The 14185-nt window shown below is 45.7% G+C and overlaps 1 pseudogene across 1 annotated transcript; it reads left to right on the top strand.

The window, feature by feature from the left end:
- The first annotated feature begins 677 nt into the window (after positions 1 to 677).
- Positions 678 to 12183, top strand: LOC311137972 (transcription initiation factor TFIID subunit 4-like; annotated as a pseudogene). The gene is made up of 15 exons (XR_014615473.1): positions 678 to 914; positions 1045 to 1905; positions 3586 to 3740; positions 3902 to 4021; positions 4623 to 4736; positions 4988 to 5110; positions 7098 to 7187; positions 7322 to 7516; positions 8832 to 8967; positions 9058 to 9169; positions 9279 to 9448; positions 9576 to 9706; positions 9793 to 9918; positions 10073 to 10370; positions 10571 to 12183. The product of XR_014615473.1 is annotated as a transcription initiation factor TFIID subunit 4-like (transcript).
- Positions 12184 to 14185: the final 2002 nt, after the last annotated feature.

The raw sequence follows: 14185 nt of genomic DNA, 5'->3' as shown, positions 1-14185 counted from the left end.
TGTTTTTTTGTTTTAATTGTATACATTTTTTTTTACATTTACGCTATTTGTCTCCGAGATATGCATTGTCTGTGAGCTGTTTTTTAAAATAAGACAAAGGGGATATAGGCTTACACAAGCCTAATAATAGGCAGATCCTATCAAAAACAGCAAATTCTCAAGTTTACCATTTTATAAATTCCACACAGAATCCAACTTTTCCTTTGTGTTGACAGTCCCCATGTGGTTTTGACAGCATGCAAAAACTGTATTGTAAGAGGTGTGGCCAAACGCATTTCTACAGTGGCGCTCCAAACTAGCTGAACAAAAACAGCGTAGCCATCTTGAAGCCCCAGAGCACAGGACCCAGATGCAATCCACCCGGGAATTTCTCTAAATGTTTGGTTCAAATCCTGTCGCTACCCATAATTTCATCATCGAATATAGAGTAATTGGCTAGAATATGAACGCAAATACGTGTCATACAACGTCTACTATCGAGTTGATTTTCTCCCCACTAGCTCTTGTTATTCGTTGTTGTTTCAGCCCGTACATCCACGGTAATGTCAGTCGGGAGCCATTTGTCCCGCCCTTTATCGTCTGCAAACGACCAATCACCGCACTTCGGAATCCCTGTGGGGTGACGTTGCATGTATTCTGCGCATGCGCGCGTCACTTTCGGCGCTCCATAGCTCGGAGCAGTGTGAAGATGGCGGCAGGCTCCGATCTGCTAGATGAGGTTTTCTTTAACACTGAGGTGGACGACAAAGTAGTTAGTGATCTTGTGGGGTCTCTTGAGTCCGAGCTTTCGGGTCACAGGAACCCTGAGGCAAGCAGCCAGACAGTCGCTAAACACATGGCCAGTTCCGGGACAGGGGTTAATGCTAATGTCCAGCAGAACAAACGGCGACTTGCTCAAGAGGTTGCAAAAGCAGGTATGCTGTGTTAACGTTGTTTTGCTTGTTGTTTCAAGTGTAAACGAATGCAAACACCAGTTTATCTTGTGAGTACCTACTTAGCATTGTGTCACCCCCTTCTCTCACCCTTGTTTCTGCTCCACAACAGGGGCTGGAGTGCAAGGGGGTGTCATTATTAGTAATACGATGTCCCAGGGTTCAGCTATGGATGCCTTATTGGCTGAGTCGGACTCATCGGTAGGACACAGTCAAGGCAAGACGGTTGCTGTCAGTGACAGTATAATAACTCCTCTCCCAAATCACGGGGGAAAAGTAGCCTCTTCCGCAGCTCAAACTTTGAATGGAGGCAGTATAATGAACTGTTACAATTCAGGAAGCGCTGTCTCTCTTACTGGGACACCGCTGTCAAGGAGTTGCACGAGTAGCAGCAATGCCTCGGTAGCTGTCACAGTTGTCAACAACGGGCCGGGGTTGTCAAAAGGACATGCGAGCGCAGTAATGCCACCTTCATTGAACAGCACTATCATCCAGACATCATTCGTGAACTCTCAGAATGTTGTCACCTCGTCTCACACTGCGAGTCTGGGCACTGAACCTGCCATATCACATATTGTGAGGCCATCTATGCAAACTGAGGGATCGGGTACAGCGTTGAATGGTCCTAATGCGGGATTGCCTTTCAATGTCAATGTAGCGGGTCAGCCCACTACAACTGCACCGGGCATGGCCATACAAACTCCACCATTGAACAATGGTCAGTCGCCCACCTCTGTGGCTGTCAGTGCGTGGTCGCACATCATCAAGGCAGAGACGCCCAAATCAATCATACAGACTGCTCCTGGTGCTGTAACGAACCCGTCGTTCCAGAGCGCACCGAGGACTTCCACTCCGGTGACAGTGGCTGCCAGCCCGGGAGGGATCCGAGCTATCGCGCAACAGGTGTTGGCCCCTCGGCACCCCCAGACATCCCCGAACCAGCCCAACGTTCAGAACATCCAGCTTCCCCCAGGTATGTTTGTCTCTCTTTGAAATTAAATAGTTACAAAAATGTAATATTGTTCTGATATGTATCATTGTTTGCCTACACATCATTTTAAAGACAGTCAAATAGAGATATATTGCAGAATTGATCTTTGAAAATTATACTTGCTGCTTCATTGATTATTCACTGATGATGATGACCCATCAATCAAAGGGTAAAAACATACTGGTTCTTCATTGCATCATCATTTGCACAGAAAATCCAGAACTTTCCCTGCTGATCTGTCTTGGTAGTTCATTGAATTGATGTAGAGTGCCCTGTTGTGCCTCCCAAGCGCACTCCTGTTGTGTATGTGCTGCGCTGTTCTCTGCCTGTGCACTGTTAACACACTTCTGTCAACTCCTGTTAACACACTCCAGTCAACTCCTATTAACACACTCCTGTCAACTCCTATTAACACACTCCTGTCAACTCCTGTTAACACACTCCTGTCAACTCCTGTTAACACACTCCTGTCAACTCCTGTTAACACTCCTGTCAACTCCTGTTAACACACTCCTGTCAACTCCTGTTAACACACTCCTGTCAACTCCTGTTAACACACTCCAGTCAACTCCTGTTAACACACTCCTGTCAACTCCTGTTAACACACACCTGTCAACTCCTGTTAACACACTCCTGTCAACTCCTGTTAACACACTCCTGTCAACTCCTGTTAACACACACCTGTCAGCTCCTGTTAACACACTCCTGTCAACTCCTGTTAACACACTCCTGTCAACTCCTGTTAACACACTCCTGTCAACTCCTGTTAACACACTCCTGTCAACTCCTGTTAACACATGCCTGTCAACTCCTGTTAACACACTCCTGTCAACTCCTGTTAACACTGGAAATGGAAATTGATGTATGTATGACATGCAGATAATCAAATACTCAGAGCTTTTCAATACATTTTCTCTTATCCCTAGGCTTTATTTCTTCTATCATGTTACATTTAGCCTACAGAGTAAAAAGTTCATAAACATCAATAGATATAATGGCAGGCAGACAGGGATATGCCATATGCAAGTATAGCATACCGTACTATCCTGGTAAGAGCACTACTACTGGCTAACCACAGACTGTATTACCTGTATGATGATGATGACGACCACCACCAGAAGTGGAGACTGTTGCTGCCCAATGTGCCAGCCTGTCTGAGAAGTGTGTGTATAATGTCCTGTCCTCTGTGAGCTCTCTGTGAATACAGGACCAACTGTGCCTGTAATGCAGTCAGTCTTTTTCTTGAGACCCTTCTTGTAGTGTAGTCAGTGTTGATCCCCCTGTGGCGAGGCACGGTGTCCCGATGCATTACCATGCACATTACAGCGTGACTCGTTTACACTGCCGCATCGGTCTGTATGGAACTCTGCCGCCTTGCCTCGTCTCGCCTTGCTTCTTTAGGAAGACTGATTAGCATGAAATGGCACAGTGATTATGGCCCTTATCCAGCGCTCTGTCTCTCAGCTAAATGTTAGCAGATGTGGGAGGATTGGAGCTAAACTGCTGCCAAGTACTACCTGTTCTATAGAATCCCTCTTCTGTTGATGTAGAGGAGTGTTGTTACAAATGTGTAACAAATGTGTTACAAAGTGTTGTAAAGGGAATCTAACATGGTGACAGGAGGGTTAGGGGAAGTCGAATGACTTCTTCTCTCTCCCACAGGTATGGTCCTGGTGCGCAGTGAGAGTGGGCAGCTGTTGATGATCCACCAGCAGACCCTGGCTCAGATGCAGTCCCAGTCCCAATCCCAGGGAGTCATGGCCCCCCGCCCAGCCACCCCCACCAGCACTCCTCCTTTTCAGATCACCTCAGTCCAGGTTTGTTCAATAGACAATGTCACCTCAGCCCAGCTACCTCTACCAGTACTCTCCAGATCAGACCACCAGCCACTCCCCTTTTCAGATCATGTCATTCCAGGTTAAATCAGTCTTTCCCCTGGTGCAGATCAGCTGGTCTTAAACCTTCCTCTTTTCTTCAGGCTCCTGGAACGCCCATCCTCACCAGGCAGGTGACTCCCACCACTATCATCAAGCAGGGCCCACCTGTGCCAACCTCTGCTCCTGTCACCACCACACTCCAGAGGCCTCCTGTCCTACAGGTACAGTGGGGGACAGGCAGTGGGGGGCTACAGCAGAGCAGGAGAGATGTAGCATACACACAGTAGGGTATATTATACAGTAGGGTATATTATACAGTAGGGCCTTAGCAGAGGGCAGAAACAGCACCAGTCATGTGGAACTTGCTTTTAAAAAATCTTGAGGGGCGCTTCTGTAACATAGGCATCTCCTTTGAGCTTGAATCCCCTTTTGTGTGTGAGAGTGCCTTCCTGGTGTGTCAGTTTAGTGTATGTGTGTTTTCTGTGTATCCACTATGAATGCAAGCTGCAGGCTCTCACAACTCATTATCACAGCCAGTGGTTTCAATGAATGCCTGATTTGTCCCGGGCCAACAGTTTCGGACTCCTTTTCAGTTCTCTAAGGTCTTGTATGCACTGGGTCCTCTCTTAAACGTATCTGAAGAGTGTTTGCTGTCGGCCAGTGCTGGATAGTATGTGTGTGGAGCCCCATGCTATAGCTCTCCAACCCCTTTAATGAGGTGTCTGCTCAAAGCTCACTATTTTGGTCATACATTTGATCTGGCTTATGGCTTATGGTGCATTGAACATAACAACCTGGATGATGTGTGTATTTACCCCCCAGAGTCCCATGATTGTGGGAGGGGCTGCTGCAGGCACTTCTATGGGGACAGTGCTACCAGGGGCCACCCAGAGGACCGTCACCATGTCACCTGGGACCACTGTCACCTTGGCAACGGTGCGGAACTAGGTTCCACCCACCCCCATTGGTCAGGGCTAGGCCCTCTGTTCAGGGAATGCTCCTCTGCTAGACCTTAGCTGTATTTCTAGTGCTTTGATGGTCTCTGGTAAATGCAATAAAAATATGGCAGATATGATAGAAGGATACGATGGCTTTTGATGTGTGAATGACGCAAGAGCCCATGATGGTTGCTTAAATAAGGAGCTTGACTTTGTTTCTAAGGCTGCCCTTTGTTTGTTTTGCTGTAGGAGACGATGGATAATGTGAAGAAATGCAAGAACTTCCTGTCTACGTTAATCAAGCTGGCGTCCAGCGGGAAGCAGTCCTCAGAGACTGCCGCCAACGTTAAAGACCTGGTCAAAGATCTCCTGGTGAGTGACCACACCAGGGCTGCTGGAAAACATGTGGCGAGGCAGCATTTGCCACAGCACTTTTCAGTCAGGTGTGGCTGCGTCACACCACTTTTGATTTAGTTTAATAAAATATATTGATGCAAAGTGTTAAAAAGTGCTGTTTTTTAGACCAATTTGCACACGATTTCTCTGGCCTTCACATTGGAATGCTGCTGCAGGCTCTTAACATGTCTTGACCAATCAGATTCACGTAAATTGCAGGTCGCACAGGCGGGGCACAAAGCTCAAGGCGTTATCTCAACTTATCCGGTATTTATTCAGCAAGCGTTATAACACATCACTCCCGACCGACACAAGCAAAAACTCTTCCATAAATGTAGCAGCCTATACACCTAAACATTAGCTATCTGACATTATGTATTGCATAGAAACGAGACCATTTTTTAGTCTGATCAACTGTAGGCTACTAACAACAGCAACTGTATAGTCTAGCCTACTATGCGCCCTGTCCCTCTGGCCAGGGTAAACAAAGTGGTAACGTTGTGTATTTATAGCCCATTTGTTTGTAAGAAAATGTGAATGGGAGAAAATGTGGTTTTTATACTGAACAAAAATATAAACACAACATGTAAAGTGTTTGTCCTATGTTTCATGAGGTGAAATGAAAGATCACTGAAATGTTCCATACGCACAAAAAGCTTATTTCTCTCAAATGTTTGTGCACATATTTGTTTACATCCCTGTTAGTGAGCATTTCTCCTGCCAAGATAATCCATCCACCTGACAGGTGTGGCATATCAAGAAGCTTTAAACAGCATGATCATTACACAGGTGCACCTTGTGCTCAGGACAATAAAAGGCCACTCTAAAATCTGCAGTTTTGTCACACAACACAATGCCACAGTCTCAAGTTTTGAGGGAGCGTGCAATTGGCAAGCTGACTGCAGGAATGTCCACCAGAGCTGTTGCCAGAGAATTTGGCAGTACGTCCAACCGGCCTCACAACTGCAGACCACGTGTAACCGCCAGCCCAGGACCTCCACGTCTAGCTTCTTCACCTGCGGGATCGTCTGAGATCAGCCACCCGGACAGCTGATGAAACTGAAGAGTATTTCTGTCTGAAATAAAACCCTTTTGTGGGGAAAAACTCATTCTGATTGGCTGGGCCTGGCTCCCCAGTGGGTGGGCCTATGCCCTCTCAGGCCCACCCATGGCTGCGCCTCTGCCCAGTCATATGAAATCCATAGATTAGGGCCTAATTTATTTATTTCAATTGACTGATTTCCTTATATGAACTGTTACTCAGTAAAATCATTAAAATTGTTGCATGTTGCGCTTATATTTTTGTTCAATATATTAAAACTTGGGCTGACTAGTTTACCTAGACCTTTTCAATCCAAAATTATTAACTGGAATTAATCAATAAACACAATAGCTGACACACTGTGAATTAATCTTTAAATATGCCAACAGTTGCATAGGGCAGGACTACATGATGCAAACCTGCATAAAGCAAGCTCAGCCCTGTGAGTTTTATTGTCCAATTAGGTTGCTTTCTCTGTGTAACCCCCCTAGTCCTTCTTTAAAATATAATTCATATGAACAAGGTTGCTGCAGTTTGACAGAGTTTTCATCCTCCCCAAGGCCAGGAGTTAAAAAAAAACCCATGTGACCTGATTAGAAAATCTCTGGTACCATCATAGCCCACATTAAACCTTTTTACAACAGATTAATCACGTTATACCGTATAAGGTCCAGAGTTTTACTGGTTTAGGTTACCAGATCAGAAAAAAACTACGGGCCCCAGATTTTTTTTTTGACACACCACTCTGGGACCTGTGGTGCCCCCTCTAGACCACACACCTCTGATGGAATCCAGCTAGAGATCAGGAGATATTTGGTCCAACTGTTGATGTCAGCTGCTGAGAGTATCACAATAGACAGGGATTGCAATCTGATGATTAACATTTAGCATATTTCTTTGGTCTGTTCTCATTTCCAACAGGAAGGGAAGATTGAAGTTGAGGACTTCACCAACAGGTTATACAGGGAGCTCAACTCCTCACCTCAGCCTTACCTCGTGCCTTTCCTCAAGGTAAGGAATCCTCCTACGCACCAATGAATAAACAAAACCGAGTCACCCACCCACCAGTTTGCTCTCACCAAACCATTCTGCCAAATGACCAAATTATCTCTGCCTTTCTGTCTGTGTGTCTGTCTGTCCTCCAGAGGAGCCTTCCTGCCCTGCGGCAGCTCACCCCAGACTCGGCAGCCTTCATCCAGCACAGTGGGCTCCAGCAGCAGGCCTCTGCCACCACCCCCACCACGGTGGTACTGGGCAGCCCAGCCCTGCGTCCCGCAGCCCCACCCATCAGACCACACCTCCAGCCTGTCATCAGCAAACAGGGGCAGACTACCCCAATGGTACTCTACCACCATATTGCTATTATTAGGGATAGATTATAATCACATATCATTGTTTACTCTTGTTAAAATCTTTAGTATTAGAAGTACACTACATTACCAAAAGTATGTGGACACCTGCTCGTCGAACATCTCATTCCAAAATCATGGGCATTAATATGGAGATGGTCCTCACTTTGCTGCTATAACAGACTCCACTCTTCTAAGAAGGCTTTCCACTAATGTTGGAACATTGCTGCGGGGACTTCCATTCCATTCAGCCACAAGAGCATTAGTGAGGTTGGGCACTGGCTCGCAGTCAGCGTTCCAATTCATCCCAAAGGTGTTGGATGGGGTTGAGGTCAGGGCTCTGTGCAGGCCAGTCAAGTTCTTCCACAACGATCTCGACAAACCATTTCTGTATGGCGCTCGCTTTGGCCTTACCCAAACTGTTGCCACGAAGTTGGAAGCACAGAATCTTCTAGAATGTCATTGTATGCTGTAGCGTTAAGATTTCCCTTCACTGGAACTAAGGGGCCTAGACCGAACCATGAAAAACAGCCCCAAACCATTATTCCTCCTCCACCAAACTTTACAGTTGGCACTATGCATTGGGGCAGGTAGCGTTCTCCTGGCATCCGCCATACCCAGATTTGTCCGTCGGACTGCCACATGGTGAAGCGTGATTCATCACTCCAGAAAACGCATTTCCACTGCTCCAGAGTCCAGTGGCGGCAAGCTTTACACCACTCCAGCTGACGCTTGGCATTGCGCATGGTGATCTTAGGCTTGTGTGCGGCTGCTTGGCCATGGAAACCCATTTCATGAAGCTCCCGTCTAACAGTTATTGTGCTGACGTTGCTTCCAGAGGCAGTTTGGAACTCGGTAGTCAGTGTTGCAACCGAGGACAGACATTTTTTACGCGCTTCAGCACTCGGCGGTCCCGTTCTGTGAGCTTGTGTGGCCTACCACTTCGCGGCTGAGCCGTTGTTGCTCCTAGACGTTTCCACTTCACAATAACAGCACTTACAGTTGACCGGGGCAGCTCTAGCATGGCAGAAATTTGACAAACTGACTTGTTGGAAAGGTGGCATCCAATGACGGTGCCACGCTGAAAGTCACGGAGCTCTTCAGTAAGGCCATTCTACTGCCAATGTTTGTCTATGGAGATTGCATGGCTGTGTGCTTTATTTTATACACCTGTCAGCAACGGGTGTGGCTGAAATAATTGTTTGAAGGGCGTGTCCACATACTTTTGTATATATGGTGTATATGAAAGGATTTTCCGGCTACATCTTTCCAACCGCCCCATTGACCCCTAACCTTGAACCGTCAGGTGCTCCAGCCTCAGCAGCAGGGGGCAATGGTAAGGCCTCTTCGGGTGACCCCCATGGTTACCCTCAGAGGTCAGCCCCCCCACAGTCATATCATGCTGGGACAGCCACAGGTGCAGCTCAGACAGCTACAGACAGGTGAGTGGGGGAGGAGACCAAGTGATACACAAAGAAAAACCAAGAAATCCTATCTGTCTGATCTCTTTCTCTCTCCTGTCTCTCTCCCAGTCCCTGTGGTGAAGCCTGGAGTGTTGACTGGATCTAAGTTGTCTCCTAGTGCTGCCTCTCTGGCCACTGCAGCTCAGACGAACAAGCTGAAGGAAGCTGGGGGCACGTTCAGGTCAGCTATGGATGTCACATCCACAAACCAGTAGGAGGACAATTATCACAACTAAAATGAAAGATTGAAAAGTTCTGTAGCTGTTGCCTGGCTGACTGTGTGTGTCCAGGGATGACGATGACATCAATGATGTGGCGTCTATGGCTGGGGTTAACCTGTCTGAGGAGAGTGCCCGTATCCTGGCAACCAACTCCGAGCTGGTGGGAGCAGTGACACGGTCCTGTAAGGATGAGGCCTTCCTCCATACCTCCACACTGACCAGAAGAATACTGGAAATAGGTGAGACTAGCACACACACACACACACACACACACACACACACACACACTGAAAGATGCACCTTTGAGCTTAGCTTTCATACTGGTTCCCTAGATCCTCACTGACTGCAGGTGTTTCCTCTCCTTAGGTAAGAAGTTTGGTGTGAGTGATCTGGGGCCGGAGGTAGTGAACTACGTGTCCCACGCCTCCCAGACCAGGTTACAGAACCTGTTGGAGAAAGTCTCTGAGGTGGCCCAGCTGAGGAACATCAACTTCAAGGTCTGTACGGTTTTGTGCATATTTGCTTCTTTAGCATCTGTTCCATGGTCTGGTACTTTATGGTGAATTAATGTATGTGTTGAAAGGAGGACAGTCGGTACGAGCAGACGAGCGACATGCGTGCCCAGCTCAAGTTCTTTGAGCAGCTGGATCAGATGGAGAAACAGAGGAAAGAGGAGCAGGAGAGAGAGATTCTGATGAAGGCAGCAAAGGTACTGGAGCTGTTTCAGCACAGACCCATTCCACTATCACTCCCATTATATTTGACTTTTAGGACCACTATGGGTGAGAGGTGGAAATTAATTACTTTATTCTGGAGACCCACTTGACCCACTCCTATCTGTTTTCTGATGGGTGTCCTTTCAGTCTCGTTCTCGTCAAGAAGACCCTGAGCAGCTGCGGTTGAAGCAGAAGGCCAAAGAGGTAAGAGGGATGGATAGGGTCATGAGAATTTGGCATAACAAAATACATGTGACTGAAGTGTCCATAATAGGGGTGTGTTTGTGTAGGCCTATCTCAAACGTGTATATGTGTGTGTCTCCAGATGCAGCAGCAGGAGCTGTTTCAGTTGAGACAGAAGGAAGCTAACCTGACGGCGCTGGCGGCCATCGGCCCCAGGAAGAAGAGGAAAATGGAGGCTGCAGCCGCTGCAGCTGGAGCTGAGGTAACATGGTCTCCACCTTCTCTCAAAGTGTGGTTGTGGGCTGTTTCTTCATGTAGTCAAATCACAATCTTCTGTCTCCTTTTTTTATTTCTCTTTCGCCCTCAAACCCCCTCAACTCTCTGCCCCTTTCTCTCTTTCCGCCTCAAACTCCCTCTCTTGTTCTCTCTGACTGTCGCTCTCCCTCCCCATCTCTCTCTCAGGGCTCAGGGTCCAGTCCCGCTCCGTCTGGTAGTGGCAGTTCAGGAGCGTCCAGACAGTTTATCCGCCAGCGCATCACGCGTGTCAACCTCAGGGACCTGCTCTTCTGTCTGGAGAATGAGAGAGACACCAGTCACTCCCATCTCCTTTACAAAGGCTTCCTCAAATAGACACCCATAGAGACAGACCAGAGAGCTGTCACTCTAACCTCCACTACAGCAACTCCCTCAAATAGGGCTGTACCCTAGAATTGCATAAAGAGGACAGTAATACAACGATGTCAAGATTCTCCAGGCCACAGTGAATGGCGCTAACTAAAGTGACTGGAACGTTTGTCTCCCCTGTATACTCTGGTTCTCCTATCGCTCTTCATCTGGTTCTAGGCCCGACCGCTCCCTCTACACTCCTCCACCTTCCATCAGAGCAATCCTGGAACTCTCACATTTTCTACTGTTTTATTTTGTTTTTATTGACTTTGTTTTAGAATCCCCTTTTAATTAAACTGTAAATAAATAAATACACATTATTATACATTTTACTTGGAAGGCCGTTTTGTAGTGTGCAAATGAACGATTCTACAAAATAGTCAATTCATTTTGTAATTCTGTTTATATGAAACAAATATTTTAAATAATTAATCAGCAGTGTTTCTAGCGATTGTTAAGAACATTATCCTTATTTTGTTATAGGTATTCTATCGGCCTCTGAATTAGTTTGAACACTTCTGATTTCTTCTTGCCTTCCTAGCAAAGCAATTAATCTAGTGATTCCTTCTGAAATCTGAAGCAGTCGATTTGTCTCTTTAGTTTGTCTATGTTTGAGCTTATCTTGAATTCAATGTCTTGTATTTATATTTTGTAATCAGATCAAACACGTTTTTGTTTTCAGTCTCCGTTTGTGTTTTTGAGATCACATCTCTCCTGTGTTCTGCATGGGTTAACGTGTGAAAATCTGTATTTTAGAGTATAGTCTCTACAATTGTGGTCTAATGATTTAATCCTTTTTTAATTGAATTTTTTTGGTAATTTAGGTATTTGCAATGATTAATTATTGGATTTCTACAATAGTAAAAACTATTTTAAAATATACACACTCAAAGAACCCTTTGTCACCACAAAACAACTGTGCACATGCATGTAGGAAAGTTTCATTGGTTTTTCATTGGACTGCATGTATTCTTCTACCATTTCTCAAATAACTTAATTATTATAAATCATTGCATTATTTTCTATTCTAACCCTAGACTTGATGATATTCTGAGGTATGAATGTTGATGTTATGATTTTTAAAGCTGTCCTATCTGTTCAATAATCTGTGCTTCTGTTCTGATGCCCCATTGCACAGCCCTGGCTAGAGCGCTGTGGTATATTTTCCTGATCACTTCGATTTTAGATGCAGAGTTTTCGGTACCTGTTACTTTCCATATTTGTCTCTTACAGAGAAATCAAAGTAATGGGGATGTCAGAAGCATTGCATGTCTCCCTTATTTCTTGTACATTTTGCACAGACACTTGTTCATATGTAAATATTTTACCTAAAGTTTTTTTAACTGCATTGGTTTTGTATAGGATTGAAAGAGAATAAACTCCTTCAATAAAAGTGAAAGTCCTGTTTTGCCATCACGGATGTCTGCATGTTCAGTTGATGAAATGAAATGATGATTTGGTTATTGCAGATCTTGGATGAACAGTGTTGTAGTAGAGCTGTAGTTTTGCAAGGGCAATATACTGTACAGACTGCCCATGTAGCTCATTTTAATTTAGGTGGTCTGGTTGAACCAATAGGATTGAGACATTTTCCCATTCCCCTGACCCATTTCCTGTCTGCTAGCATCTATACAACCAACATCTGTCATCCTCAACATACAGTGGGGAGAACATGTATTTGATACACTGCCGATTTTGCAGGTTTTCCTACTTACAAAGCATGTAGAGGTCTGTAATTTTTATCATAGGTACACTTCAACTGTGAGAGACGGAATCTAAAACAAAAATCCAGAAAATCACATTGTATGATTTTTAAGTAATACATTTTCATTTTATTGCATGACATAAGTATTTGATCACCTACCAACCAGTAAGAATTCCGGCTCTCACAGACCTGTTAGTTTTTCTTTAAGAAGCCCTCCTGTTCTCCACTCATTACCTGTATTAACTGCACCTGTTTGAACTCATTACCTGTATAAAAGACACCTGTCCACACACTGAATCAAACAGACTCCAACCTCTCCACAATGGCCAAGACCATAGAGCTGTGTAAGGACATCAGGGATAAAATTGTAGACCTGCACAAAGCTGGGATGGGCTACAGGACAATAGGCAAGCAGCTTGCTGAGAAGGCAACAACTGTTGGCGCATTTATTAGAAAATGGAAGAAGTTCAAGATGACGGTCAATCACCCTCGGTCTGGGGCTCCATGCAAGATCTCACCTCGTGCGGCATCAATGACCATGAGGAAGGTGAGGGATCAGCCCAGAACTACACGGCAGGACCTGGTCAATGACCTAAAGAGAGCTGGGACCACAGTCTCAAAGAAAACCATTAGTAACACACTACGCCGTCATGAATTAAAATCCTGCAGCGCACGCAAGGTCCCCCTGCTCAAGCCAGCGCATGTCCAGGCCCGTCTGAAGTTTGCCAATGACCATCTGGTTGATCCAGAGGAGGAATGGGAGAAAGTCATGTGGTCTGATGAGACAAAAATAGAGCTTTTTGGTCTAAACTCCACTCGCCGTGTTTGGAGGAAGAAGAAGGATGAGTACAACCCCAAGAACACCATCCCAACCGTGAGGCATGGAGGTGGAAACATCATTCTTTGGGGATGCTTTTCGGCAAAGGGGACAGGACGACTGCACCGTATTGAGGGGAGGATGGATGGGGCCATGTATCGCGAGATCTTGGCCAACAACCTCCTTCCCTCAGTAAGAGCATTGAAGATGGGTCGTGGCTGGGTCTTCCAGCATGACAACGACCCGAAACACACAGCCAGGGCAACTAAGGAGTGGCTCCGTAAGAAGCATCTCAAGGTCCTGGAGTGGCCTAGCCAGTCTCCAGACCTGAACCCAATAGAAAATCTTTGGAGGGAGCTGAAAGTCCGTATTGCCCAGCGACAGCCCCGAAACCTGAAGGATCTGGAGAAGGTCTGTATGGAGGAGTGGGCCAAAATCCCTGCTGCAGTGTGTGCAAACCTGGTCAAGACCTACAGGAAACGTATGATCTCTGTAATTGCAAACAAAGGTTTCTGTACCAAATATTTAGTTCTGCTTTTCTGATGTATCAAATACTTATGTCATGCAATAAAATGCTAATTAATTACTTAAAAATCATACAATGTGATTTTCTGGATTTTTGTTTTTAGATTCCGTCGCTCACAGTTGAAGTGTACCTATGATAAAAATTACAGACCTCTACATGCTTTGTAAGTAGGAAAACCTGCAAAATCGGCAGTGTATAAAATACTTATTCTCCCCACTGTATGTCCTCCAGCTCAACAGACTGACGTATTGGAAACAGATGCTACATCAGATGCTAAGTAACGTTCACCACAACTGGGGGACTGAAACAATCACACCATTCAGAGTGTCTGTTGGGACATAGGCCTGATGTTACATTGATTGT

This window comes from Coregonus lavaretus, assembly GCF_964263955.1.
Source record: "Coregonus lavaretus genome assembly, chromosome: 12".
Taxonomy (NCBI): domain Eukaryota; kingdom Metazoa; phylum Chordata; class Actinopteri; order Salmoniformes; family Salmonidae; genus Coregonus; species Coregonus lavaretus.
Note: the sequence above shows the minus strand (reverse complement) of the source record. Positions and strands in the feature narration are given on the sequence as shown.